The sequence below is a fragment of the Schistocerca serialis genome, chromosome 2 (assembly GCF_023864345.2).
Source record: "Schistocerca serialis cubense isolate TAMUIC-IGC-003099 chromosome 2, iqSchSeri2.2, whole genome shotgun sequence".
Classification (NCBI taxonomy): domain Eukaryota; kingdom Metazoa; phylum Arthropoda; class Insecta; order Orthoptera; family Acrididae; genus Schistocerca; species Schistocerca serialis.
The window spans coordinates 893,794,412-893,804,278 of NC_064639.1; positions in this window are offsets into that span (position 1 = coordinate 893,794,412).

Consider the following 9,867-nt stretch of genomic DNA (forward strand, 5'->3'; position numbering starts at 1 on the left):
GCCAGACACCACACTTGCTAGGTGGTAGCCTTTAAATCGGCCGCGGTCCATAAGTATACGTCGGACCCGCGTGTCGCCACTGTCAGTGATTGCAGACCGAGCGCCGCCACACGTCAGGTATAGAGAGACTTCCTAGCACTCGCCCCAGTTGTACAGCAGAGTTTGCCAGAGATGGATCACTGACAATTACGCTCTCATTTGCCGAGACGATAGTTAGCATAGCCTTCAGCTACGTCATTTGCTACGACCTAGCAAGGTGCCATAGCATTTGATAATTAATATTGTGAAGCTTGTACAGTAACGAGAGATGTACACCAATTGTGGATTAAAGTTAAGTATTCCAACAGCTACGTACTTTATTTGCTAGACTCAAATCCTTTAACTGTTCCAGACCTCACGCCAATCTGCGTGAGCTTAAAAGCGTGCATTTCGGCCTCCTCTAGCAACACGGTGTTGGCTCTTCTGCCAACACTACACCAAGAATTCAGTATTTCTATGGCAATCGATACTGCATTAGGCACAAAATAAATAAAAAACAGAGGTTGAAAATACCGCTGCAGTTATAAGGTTCTTTTATTTAACACACGACCGGTTTCGGGCTCTTATATGCCCATCTTCAGGTGTGTTAACTTGGTGCTGTGACCGTGATCGCCGCCGTGGACAAGTATAAGACGCGGTTTGCTACCAGTGAGCGGAGAGCATGGAGTAGCTACACCACGGCACTGGGGGTCACAGCACCAAGTTACGACACCTGAAGATACGAGAGTATAAGAGCCCGTAACAGGTCGTGTGTTAAATAAAAGAACCTTACAACGGTAGTGGTATTTTAAACCTATGGTATAGTGCTCAGTTGCGGATGTTCCTCCGGCAAGATTGTTTGTAAAAAAAATAAAAAAAAAAAAAAATAAGCTTATAATGGCGAATAATCTCTGAGACTAGTTGTGGGCAGGGGAGGGGTCAGTAACCAAGTGTTTGCGTCACGGTCGACGCGAGGATCTCGTTCTGTGAACAACACTGTCTTGTAGAATCTGTTAGCGGGTCACCGTGTCCGTTAATGGAAATCTTGGTACAACTCGGCGCTCGTACAGCTGGTGTTTTTGCTGCGGTAACCCCTCCAGCTTCTCGCACTGCGCCTCCTCCTGGAGGCGGACTGCAGATTCCTGCGCGGGCTAAACTTCCGCCGGCCCGAGATGGCGAGCCGCTCGCCGCTCGCCGCATGACATCAGCCGCTGCGTTTTTACTGCGCTGACCTTTTCTAAAAGCGAGCGCAAGCGCGGTAGCCGCTCCTGCCCTAAAAAGGGCGCCGCGCTGCAGACACGCGACACAGCGCCCAGTCCGTACCGACCCGTCTCGCTTCCACCACTCAGCTGCCTGGCGTCGCAACAACTCGTGGCAGTGACTGCCCCGTTCTATCTAAGAGGACAACGGAACGACGCGCCGTTGTCCGTCTAGCTCTACACGACTGTAACGAGACGACTTGTGCTCTAAGCTCCCCGGACAATATGCACTATCTTCGTCAAAAGTACCCGGACACCCCTATGTAATGCCGAATTGACCGCCAATATAAAAAGACAGGTAAGTGGTATGTTGTCAGTAGAGAAGCAATAACAGCACAATGGATCGATCAAGATAACCCACTGTCTTCGAACTAGGACCAGTCATTGGATGTAGCCTGAGTAAGACATCGATCGGAGACATTTCAACCCTTCTGAAGCTGCCCAAGTCGACTGTTGATGTCATCGTGAAGTGGAAACGTGAAGGAATCAACGACAGCTATACCAAAATGGCTCTGAGCACTATGGGACTTGGATGTGTGTGATGTCCTTAGGTTAGTTAGGTTTAAATAGTTCTAAGTTCTAGGGGACTGATGACCACAGATGTTAAGTCCCATAGTGCTCAGAGCCATTTGAACCATTTTTCAACAGATACAGGGATTAGTTAGCACAAGGTTTTTGTGCCTAGTCTGAATACCTTAACATCCAAACCCACCAAAAATTAAGGCAAAATACATCTATTTTAAATACTAGATAACAATTGAAACTTCCAGGCAGATTAAAATTGTGTGCCGGCCCGAGTCTCGAACTCGGGACCTTTGCCTTTCGCGGGCAAGTGCTATACCATCTTAACTACCCAAGCACGACTCACGCCTCGTCCTCACAACTTAACTTCTGCCAGTACCCCGTCTCCTACCTTCCAAACTTTACAGAAGCTCTCCTGCGAATAAGCGACAGAAGAGCTTCTGTAAAGTTTGGAAGGTAGGAGACGAGGTACTGGCAGAAGTAAAGTCGTGCTTGGGTAGCTCAGATGCCGGCACGGTAGCTCAGCGTGTTCGGTCAGAGGGCTGCTCGCCCTCTGTAATAAAAAAAAAAGAAATTGAGTAAAGGAGGCTATGGCTAAGCCACGTCTCTGCATATTCTTTCTTTCAGGAGTGCTAGTTCTGCTAGGTTCGGAGGAGAGCTTCTGTAATGTTTGGAGGGTAGGAGACGAGGTACTGGCAGAAGTAAAGTTGTAAGGACGGGGCGTGAGTCGTGCTTGGGTAGCTCAGATGGTAGAGCACTTGCCCACGAAAGGCGAAGGTCCCGAGTTCGAGTCTCGGTCCGGCACACAGTTTTAATCTGTCAGGAAGTTTCATATCAGCGCACACTCTGCTGCAGAGTGAAAATCTCATCTAGATAACAATTAGCTTGGCACCCTCCTTCCAATCTGACAATGTAAGCGAAGACCAGATGTGGTTTAAACTCGAAGAAACAGGATTGATGGCATTTGAGAGATATATACCAAATAAATTAGAAGAGATGTTACTGATCCCCCATTGCACACAAAACAGGTTACAAAACTGTAGCAGAAGCAACGAGAAACTCATGCCAAATTTAATAGGAAGAAAAATCCCCAAGATTGGCGATGTTTTACTCTATCTCGAATCTTCGCATTAACTTCAATGCGAGATGCTTGTAATAGCTTCTACATTGAAACCCTGTCTCGAAATCGGGAAGAAAATCCAAAGGTATTCTGTACGTAACTAAAGTAACCAAGGGCGAGACACAATAAATATCTTCACTGCGTGATACCAATGGTAATGTTACCGATAACACCGTCACTAAAGCAGAATTATTAAACTTAGTTTTCAGAAATTCCTTCACCAAAGAAGACGAAGTAAATATTTTGGAATTCGCGTCAAGAACAACTGCCAATATCAATAACTTAGAAGTAGATAGCCTCGGTGTAGCAAAGGAGATAAAACAATTAAGAAAGGCAAGGCCTCCGGTTCAGATAGCATACCATTCAGGTTCCTTTAAGAGTATATTGATACAATAGCCCCTAATTAGCAATAATATGCAACCACTCTCTCGTAGAAATATCCGTACCCAAAGAGTAGAAAGTTTCACAAGCCACTCCAATACACAAGAAAGTAAATAAGAGTTATCCGCTGAATTACACACCCATATCACTAACGTCGATTTGCAGTAGGATTTTGGAACATACACTGTGTTCGAAAGTTATGAATTATATATATATATATATATATATATATATATATATATATATATATATATATATATATATATAAATGTGTTGTCTGTTCTTTCGGACATGTCAGAAAGAAGAGACATCATTTTTGATCCAGCAGCCATTATGAATTAAGATACAAAGGAGTTACAGACATTGGCTGCGAGCGGACAGTGAATGAAATCTATGGGAAAAGCTGAAAATTTGGAGCAGACTGGGATTTGAACCCGGGTTTCCTGTTTACTAGGCAGATGCTCTGACCACTTTTTTTTTTTCCTTTGTTCCAAAGCCAAACTCAAATTTCTTTTTCCTTTAAGAACAAATTGTGAGGAATAAATAAGGAAATTTTTTTTTCAAAAGAAAACAAAGACTCCAGTTATACTTGTTTCCCCTTCCAGTAAACAAAAATGAGTCTCCTTCGTCTTGTTGGCGAAGAAGCAATCTTTTGGAACAAAAAAATGTTTCTCAAAGCCAAAATCAAATTTCTTTTTCCTTTAAGAACAAATTATGAGGAATAAATAAGGAAAAGCTTTTTAGGTCGTCGTGCGACTTGTAGTTAAAGTCCAGTTCTTACAGGAGCTCCTAAAGTGTATTCGCCTACAGCATGCCAGCTCGTCCAAACGTGTCTTCTCATGGCGTAGGCGTGGGTTCTGGGTAGCAGATCTATTCAGTTCGGTTCGGTTTATACAGTTTTCAGCTTCTCAGGGCTTGGACGTTCCAGCTACTAGGTGGGTCATCGAAAGTGCTCCGTAAGAAATTGGAAAAATATTGTTTATAACGTGGGTTGCGTATCATGACACAGTGTCGTTCGTTGAGATAAGTCCAATATCCTAGCGTAGACTTGTCGCCAGAAGTAAAAAGATAGCGGATCGTGTGGCCACAGATCCAATTCACAGAGTTAGTTTTGGCGGAGGGGTAGAAAGTCGTATCGGGGTACAAAAGCATGTGGACGTCGATCTGAGGCGGTGTCTGGCGAGTAAGAAACGCCAAAATTCGCCGCGCAAGTGTCCAGACGTCTAGCGCTGTGCCACAGTGGAACCGGTGGACATCCGTGTCATCCACTCCACAGTGGGTGCAGAGGGATGAATCGGCGAGATGGATGCGGTGCAGACGATCTCGGTTAACTTGTTTGCCATTCACGGTGATGTACCACGCTGATTGAACGACTGATTCGAGAAAACGCGCATGGATTGCCTTCCATATGTGTCGCCACACGTACTGTGGATACTTACGTTCGATGGGGTTGGACGGGCGGCACTGTTGTAACAATTCGGAGACTGTTTTCGTGAGGTACAAAGTGTAAGTGGTAAGGACCGGTAGATATAACTCAACTCCAGGAAAAATCGTTGGATGTAATAAAAGGGGGTTGGAATGGTCGATACCAGTACTGGGGCGGACAAGGAGGCCGGTGCAAAATTGTGAAGCAAGAGGCTAGTAAGGCTCTGCGGGCAACGATGCCAAAGTTTTAGTTGGGAGCTGACGTATAGTGCCTTGACACGAGTCGGCACATGGATGAGTCCCACCCCGCCACGATCTCGTGGCAGTGCAAGGGATTCATACTGCACCTTGAATAACATCCCCGAGCTGACGAAGGAGCCGAAAGCCATCAACAGTCGTCGCGCCAGGAGATTTGGGACTGGTAGTACTTGAGCCACGTGTGGTATACGGGAAGCATGATACATGTTCACGTATTGCGCGCGTTGGATAACGTCGAGAGCTCGTAGCCGGTGATCTGCGAGATTTGCTCTGATTGTCTGTAGCAAGCGCCTACCATTGATAGTCGCTGAGCGGCGCAGGTCTGCTGTGAAATCAAGTCCAAGGCACCGTATGGTGGCGGCGACACTAAGGGGGGCAGCGCATCTCTCCGGCAAGCCCTCACCAATGAGCAGGACCTTGGATTTTGACACGTTGAGGCAGCTCCCCGACGCTTCGCCGTAAGTCGCCACCCATGTCAGTGCTGCTCGTACTTCATCTTCACTGCGCAGATATAGTACTATGTCGTCTGCGTAGGCTGTACAACAAAAACGGTGGCCTTGCACAGCCATGCCTTCCAAACGTTGGCACATGCCCTGGAGCAGGAGTTCCAAGGCGAAAGCATACAAAATCGTGGAAAGAGGGCATCCTTGTCGTACAGATCGTGCGATGACCAGGGACGGTGTAAGACGACCATTGTACATGATTTTAGAGGTTGCACTACTCAACAGGCGCATAACCACTGTGACAATACCGCCAGGAAAACCCATATGCTGAAGAACTGTCCGTAAATAGAAGTGGTCAACACGGTCCAAAGCCTGGCTAAAGTCCAGTGAAGCCAAGGCGCCAGGGAGACGCTGATGATGCGCTAATGCTATCATGTCTCTGTAACGGCAAAGGGCCGTACAGATGTTGTTGTCGCCTCCTAGGGAAGTCTGGTCGCAGGATGTGACGTAACGTGCGATCTTCTTGAGTCGCGATGCCAGTAGCCGTGTGAATATTTTCATGTCGCTGTTGAGCAAAGTAATTGGTCGATAGTCCTGGACCCTCGATAACCCGCGCGGTTTATGTACAGGGATAATAATTCCTTCTAGAAAGGCGCTCGGGACCACTGTCATCGGTGACATCAGCTCTTGTGCGATTGCCGTCCACGTGGAAGCCAACAAATAGTGAAAACTTTTATAAAATTCGATGGGTATACCGTCAGGTCCAGGAGATCTGTTATCGGAACCCGCCTTGATAGCGTCTACCACTTCATCTGTGGCTACGTCGTCTTGGAGGTCATGCACTGCATCCTCTGGAAGAGTGTTCGTAGTAAGCTGAGCGACTTCTGTGAGCAGTGCTGCAGAATGCGGTACGGCTGCGTAGAGCCCGGCAAAATGAGCATGGTGAGCACGACCGATGCTTTGTTGGGTGTCGTGCCGGCGCCCTTCCACATCAGTGAGGACTTGGATCAGAGCTCGTCGTCGTCGTTGTCTTTCCTGAAGGAGGTGGTACATCGACGGACGTTCTTGAGGGATTCGATTAGAAGCTCGAGAACGGACTACAGTGCCTTCCAAGTTACGCCACATGATCAAGGAGATCTGCGCCTTCGTGCGATGGACCATCGACTGCCGGGCTGGCGAGAAAGGCATCGTCGTACAGTCACGTAGAATGGTGTAGTAGAAGTGCAGGGTATTAGTTTGCCACGCCTTTAATTTCTTCCCATAACTCATCAGAGTCTTCCTGAGGGTCGGCTTTGCACAGGAGAGCCACCATGATAAAGTGGAGTCATAGGCTTCTCGACGATGGTGGCAGCGTGCCCACGCTTCTTCGACCATACGGCGACAGTCTGAGGAGCTCATGTGAGCGACATTGAGTTTCCACAGACCACGACTATGCCACACTTGCTGTCGGGCGAGAGTGACGTCACACAGGTACGCATCATGGTTTGAAAAGGCCAAGGGCCAGACTTCCGCATGACGTGTGCCATCAGCAAGGGAGCGGGTAACGTAGATGCGATCTATGCGGCTTGACGAGTGAGAGGTGTAGAATGTATAGCCCGGTTGAATGCCGTGGAGCTTCTTCCATGTGTCAACAAGTCGGAGACGGTCGATGACCACTGAGAGAGATGCACAAGGGGAATGTCGCGGGAGTTGGTCCGCGGGCTCTTGTGTCGAGTTAAAATCCCCACCGAGTACCAAATCGTCCTGCGGACCGGTGAAGAGGGGTGTGAGGCTTTAGGCAAAAAAAGTTTGTCGGTCATGTCGGCGGCCAGTGCCGGACGGAGCGTAGATATTAATAATACGCACGCCGAACAGTGTGAGGGCCATACCTCGCGCAGTGGGGAGGTAGATGACGTCCTCTGCAGGGAGTCCGTCGCGTAGCAGGATGGCGACGCCGCTACCGGTATCGGATGCGGGGGAAACATGGGCGTTGTATCCGGTGGGAACTAGGAAGTCAGCCCCAAACACCTCTTGTAAGAGTGCTATATCCACATCCGCAGAGTAAATAGTGTCTCTGAACATGGCCAGTTTATGGGGGGCACGAATGGTGGCAAGATTCATCGTGGCGATACGATATTGCTGTGTACGGCCATCCTCAGTATTTGCAGAACGTGCGGTAGAAGTAGCCGGCAGGTGGAGACCCGCCGGTGGTCCCGCCGTGGTGATAGTTACTGGCGGGACGCCAGCCCCAGTGTCGCCGAGGTGGACTCCTGTGCAGACACGCTGGCAGTCTGTTCCACTTCCTCTTCAACGTCATCGGCCCAGGAAGCTGACGACGTGGACATGTGACGGTCACGTACTTCCGGAACGGGTGTTGTAGATTTCGCAACATGAGTGGCATGGGGACCGCCGTCATCATTCGTTGACAACGGCGAGGACACGTCCCTGGCTGGGAGAGTAGGCGTCACAGGATGGGCGCCTGTTGCTGCCACATCGCGTGACTGGACGCAATGTGGGAGATCACCGTCAGACATCAGGTCGACATCTCGTGGGGCCGACTGAGAAAGGGCGTCATCGGAAGGCGTTCGTCGTCGTTTCCTGTGTTTGCGAGGCGACCGCTGTTTTCTGATGTGGCCTTCTGAATCAGAATGTGGTCGCCCGTCGTCTGACGCCGAACCCATCTGGACAAAGGCAGACGTCGGCACTACACCGAGGTCGACGTCCATGGTTCCAACAGGAACATCGGTTTCGGTATGCAAACCGGACGGTCCTGAAGCGAGCACTGGAGGCGACGCCGTGCTTGTGTCCTCGGCGCGTTGTGCGGCGGCGGGTGGCGTTGACGATGCTACTGGCGCAATCGAGATTGGTACGACGGGGTCCCGTGCAACCTTGGCGTATGTGATGGGTAAGGACGTGACCGTCGAAGCCTGAGTCTCTTCACGTAACGGCGTCTGTACTAAACGGCGGTGTAAGCATTCGGAACGTACATGTCTCTCCTGGCCACATCGTGCGCACGTTCGTGGCTGTCCATCATACATGACGATGGCCCTCACACCGCCAATCAGCAGGTACGATGGGACATTTTTAGTCAGCTCAATTTTTATTTGCCGGACGCCATTTAATACGAGGTAGATCGTAAATGTTTGCCACTTCTCCGCGACGTGACCCAAGACGGTTCAATATGGTTGGAAAGCGGCAATGACCACATCCTGAGGCACCTCGAACGGGAGCTCAAACACCCGCAATGTCCGGAGACCGAATCCAGCATGGGCGACCGTCACAGCACCCATATGTCCATCAGAGTGTTTAAATTTCAGTCCGGTGGCATGACGCTGAATTATGTCATTGCAAATTTCCTCCGTCGACATCTTGATTTAGACAACACTTCCAGTGATGGAAAAATGTATGCCGATTACGTCCTGGGGGTTCAAACGTAGATCCTCACGTATGAACTGTTCGACTTCGAAAGCTCTGGGTCGTGGATGTTCGGCCTGAAACGTTACTTTGATCGTTGCACGGCGGTACGAGTGCGCCATGGTGTACGTTAGTACTGGACTCGATAGACACAAACACCGCGACGCGGAAGTAAACACCACCGACAGCGGAGCGTCGGACGGCGCGCGGAGCAGCTCCGCACGCTAGCACGGCTGAGAGCCGACTGGCCACTGAACCATCCGGACACAGTGGTCAGTGCAGCTGCACAGACTACCCTAACATGCCTCCCGTCAGACCCAAATACTCAACTTATCCACACACTACTGACACAGTGCCTCTGCTGCCAGTTATCCTCATTCCTCGCGGCACTACATCGATTTTAGGGCGAATCACTAATTATTGCCACCTAGAATAACTCTGAAACTATAATAGTAGCAGAAACGTTTCTGGGACAAATGTTGCATGGGACAGCGGGGGCCATAATATGACGGTTTTTTTGTTGCTAGGTGTGGTCGCTTCAGAGATATGGTCAACTTTTTTTAAAATGGGGTGCTATAGTTAGGTACTTATTTTCTGAAAGCGGCTATCGAGACGAATCCAGTGGTATGTAACAGTAAGGTCTTTGAACATCAACGAAGGTCAAAAATGTGGCATTTACAGAAGGTGTTCGAAGTGATGACAATTGGTATCAATACAGTGCTGCAATCTTCTTATTACGGATCGTGTGCTATTCATTATCACATCGGCACTTAAAGAAGCAAGTGCTCTGACAATTCTCTCTCGTATATCGTGCAAATATAAATATTCGTTGAATACGAGGTATCCATCTAACGTGCCATTGACGTGTAAACATCATTCGACGGTTTCGCAATACAACACTAATAAGAACGGTAAGACTAGTATCGTCGACTCAAGTAAATGTGAATGATATATTCCTTCGAAAAACAAGTTGATATGCTTCTCATTTACGAAGACTGCCAACGAAATTCAGTGAGAGCTAGGGACTTTTAAGCTGAAAGATATCCTC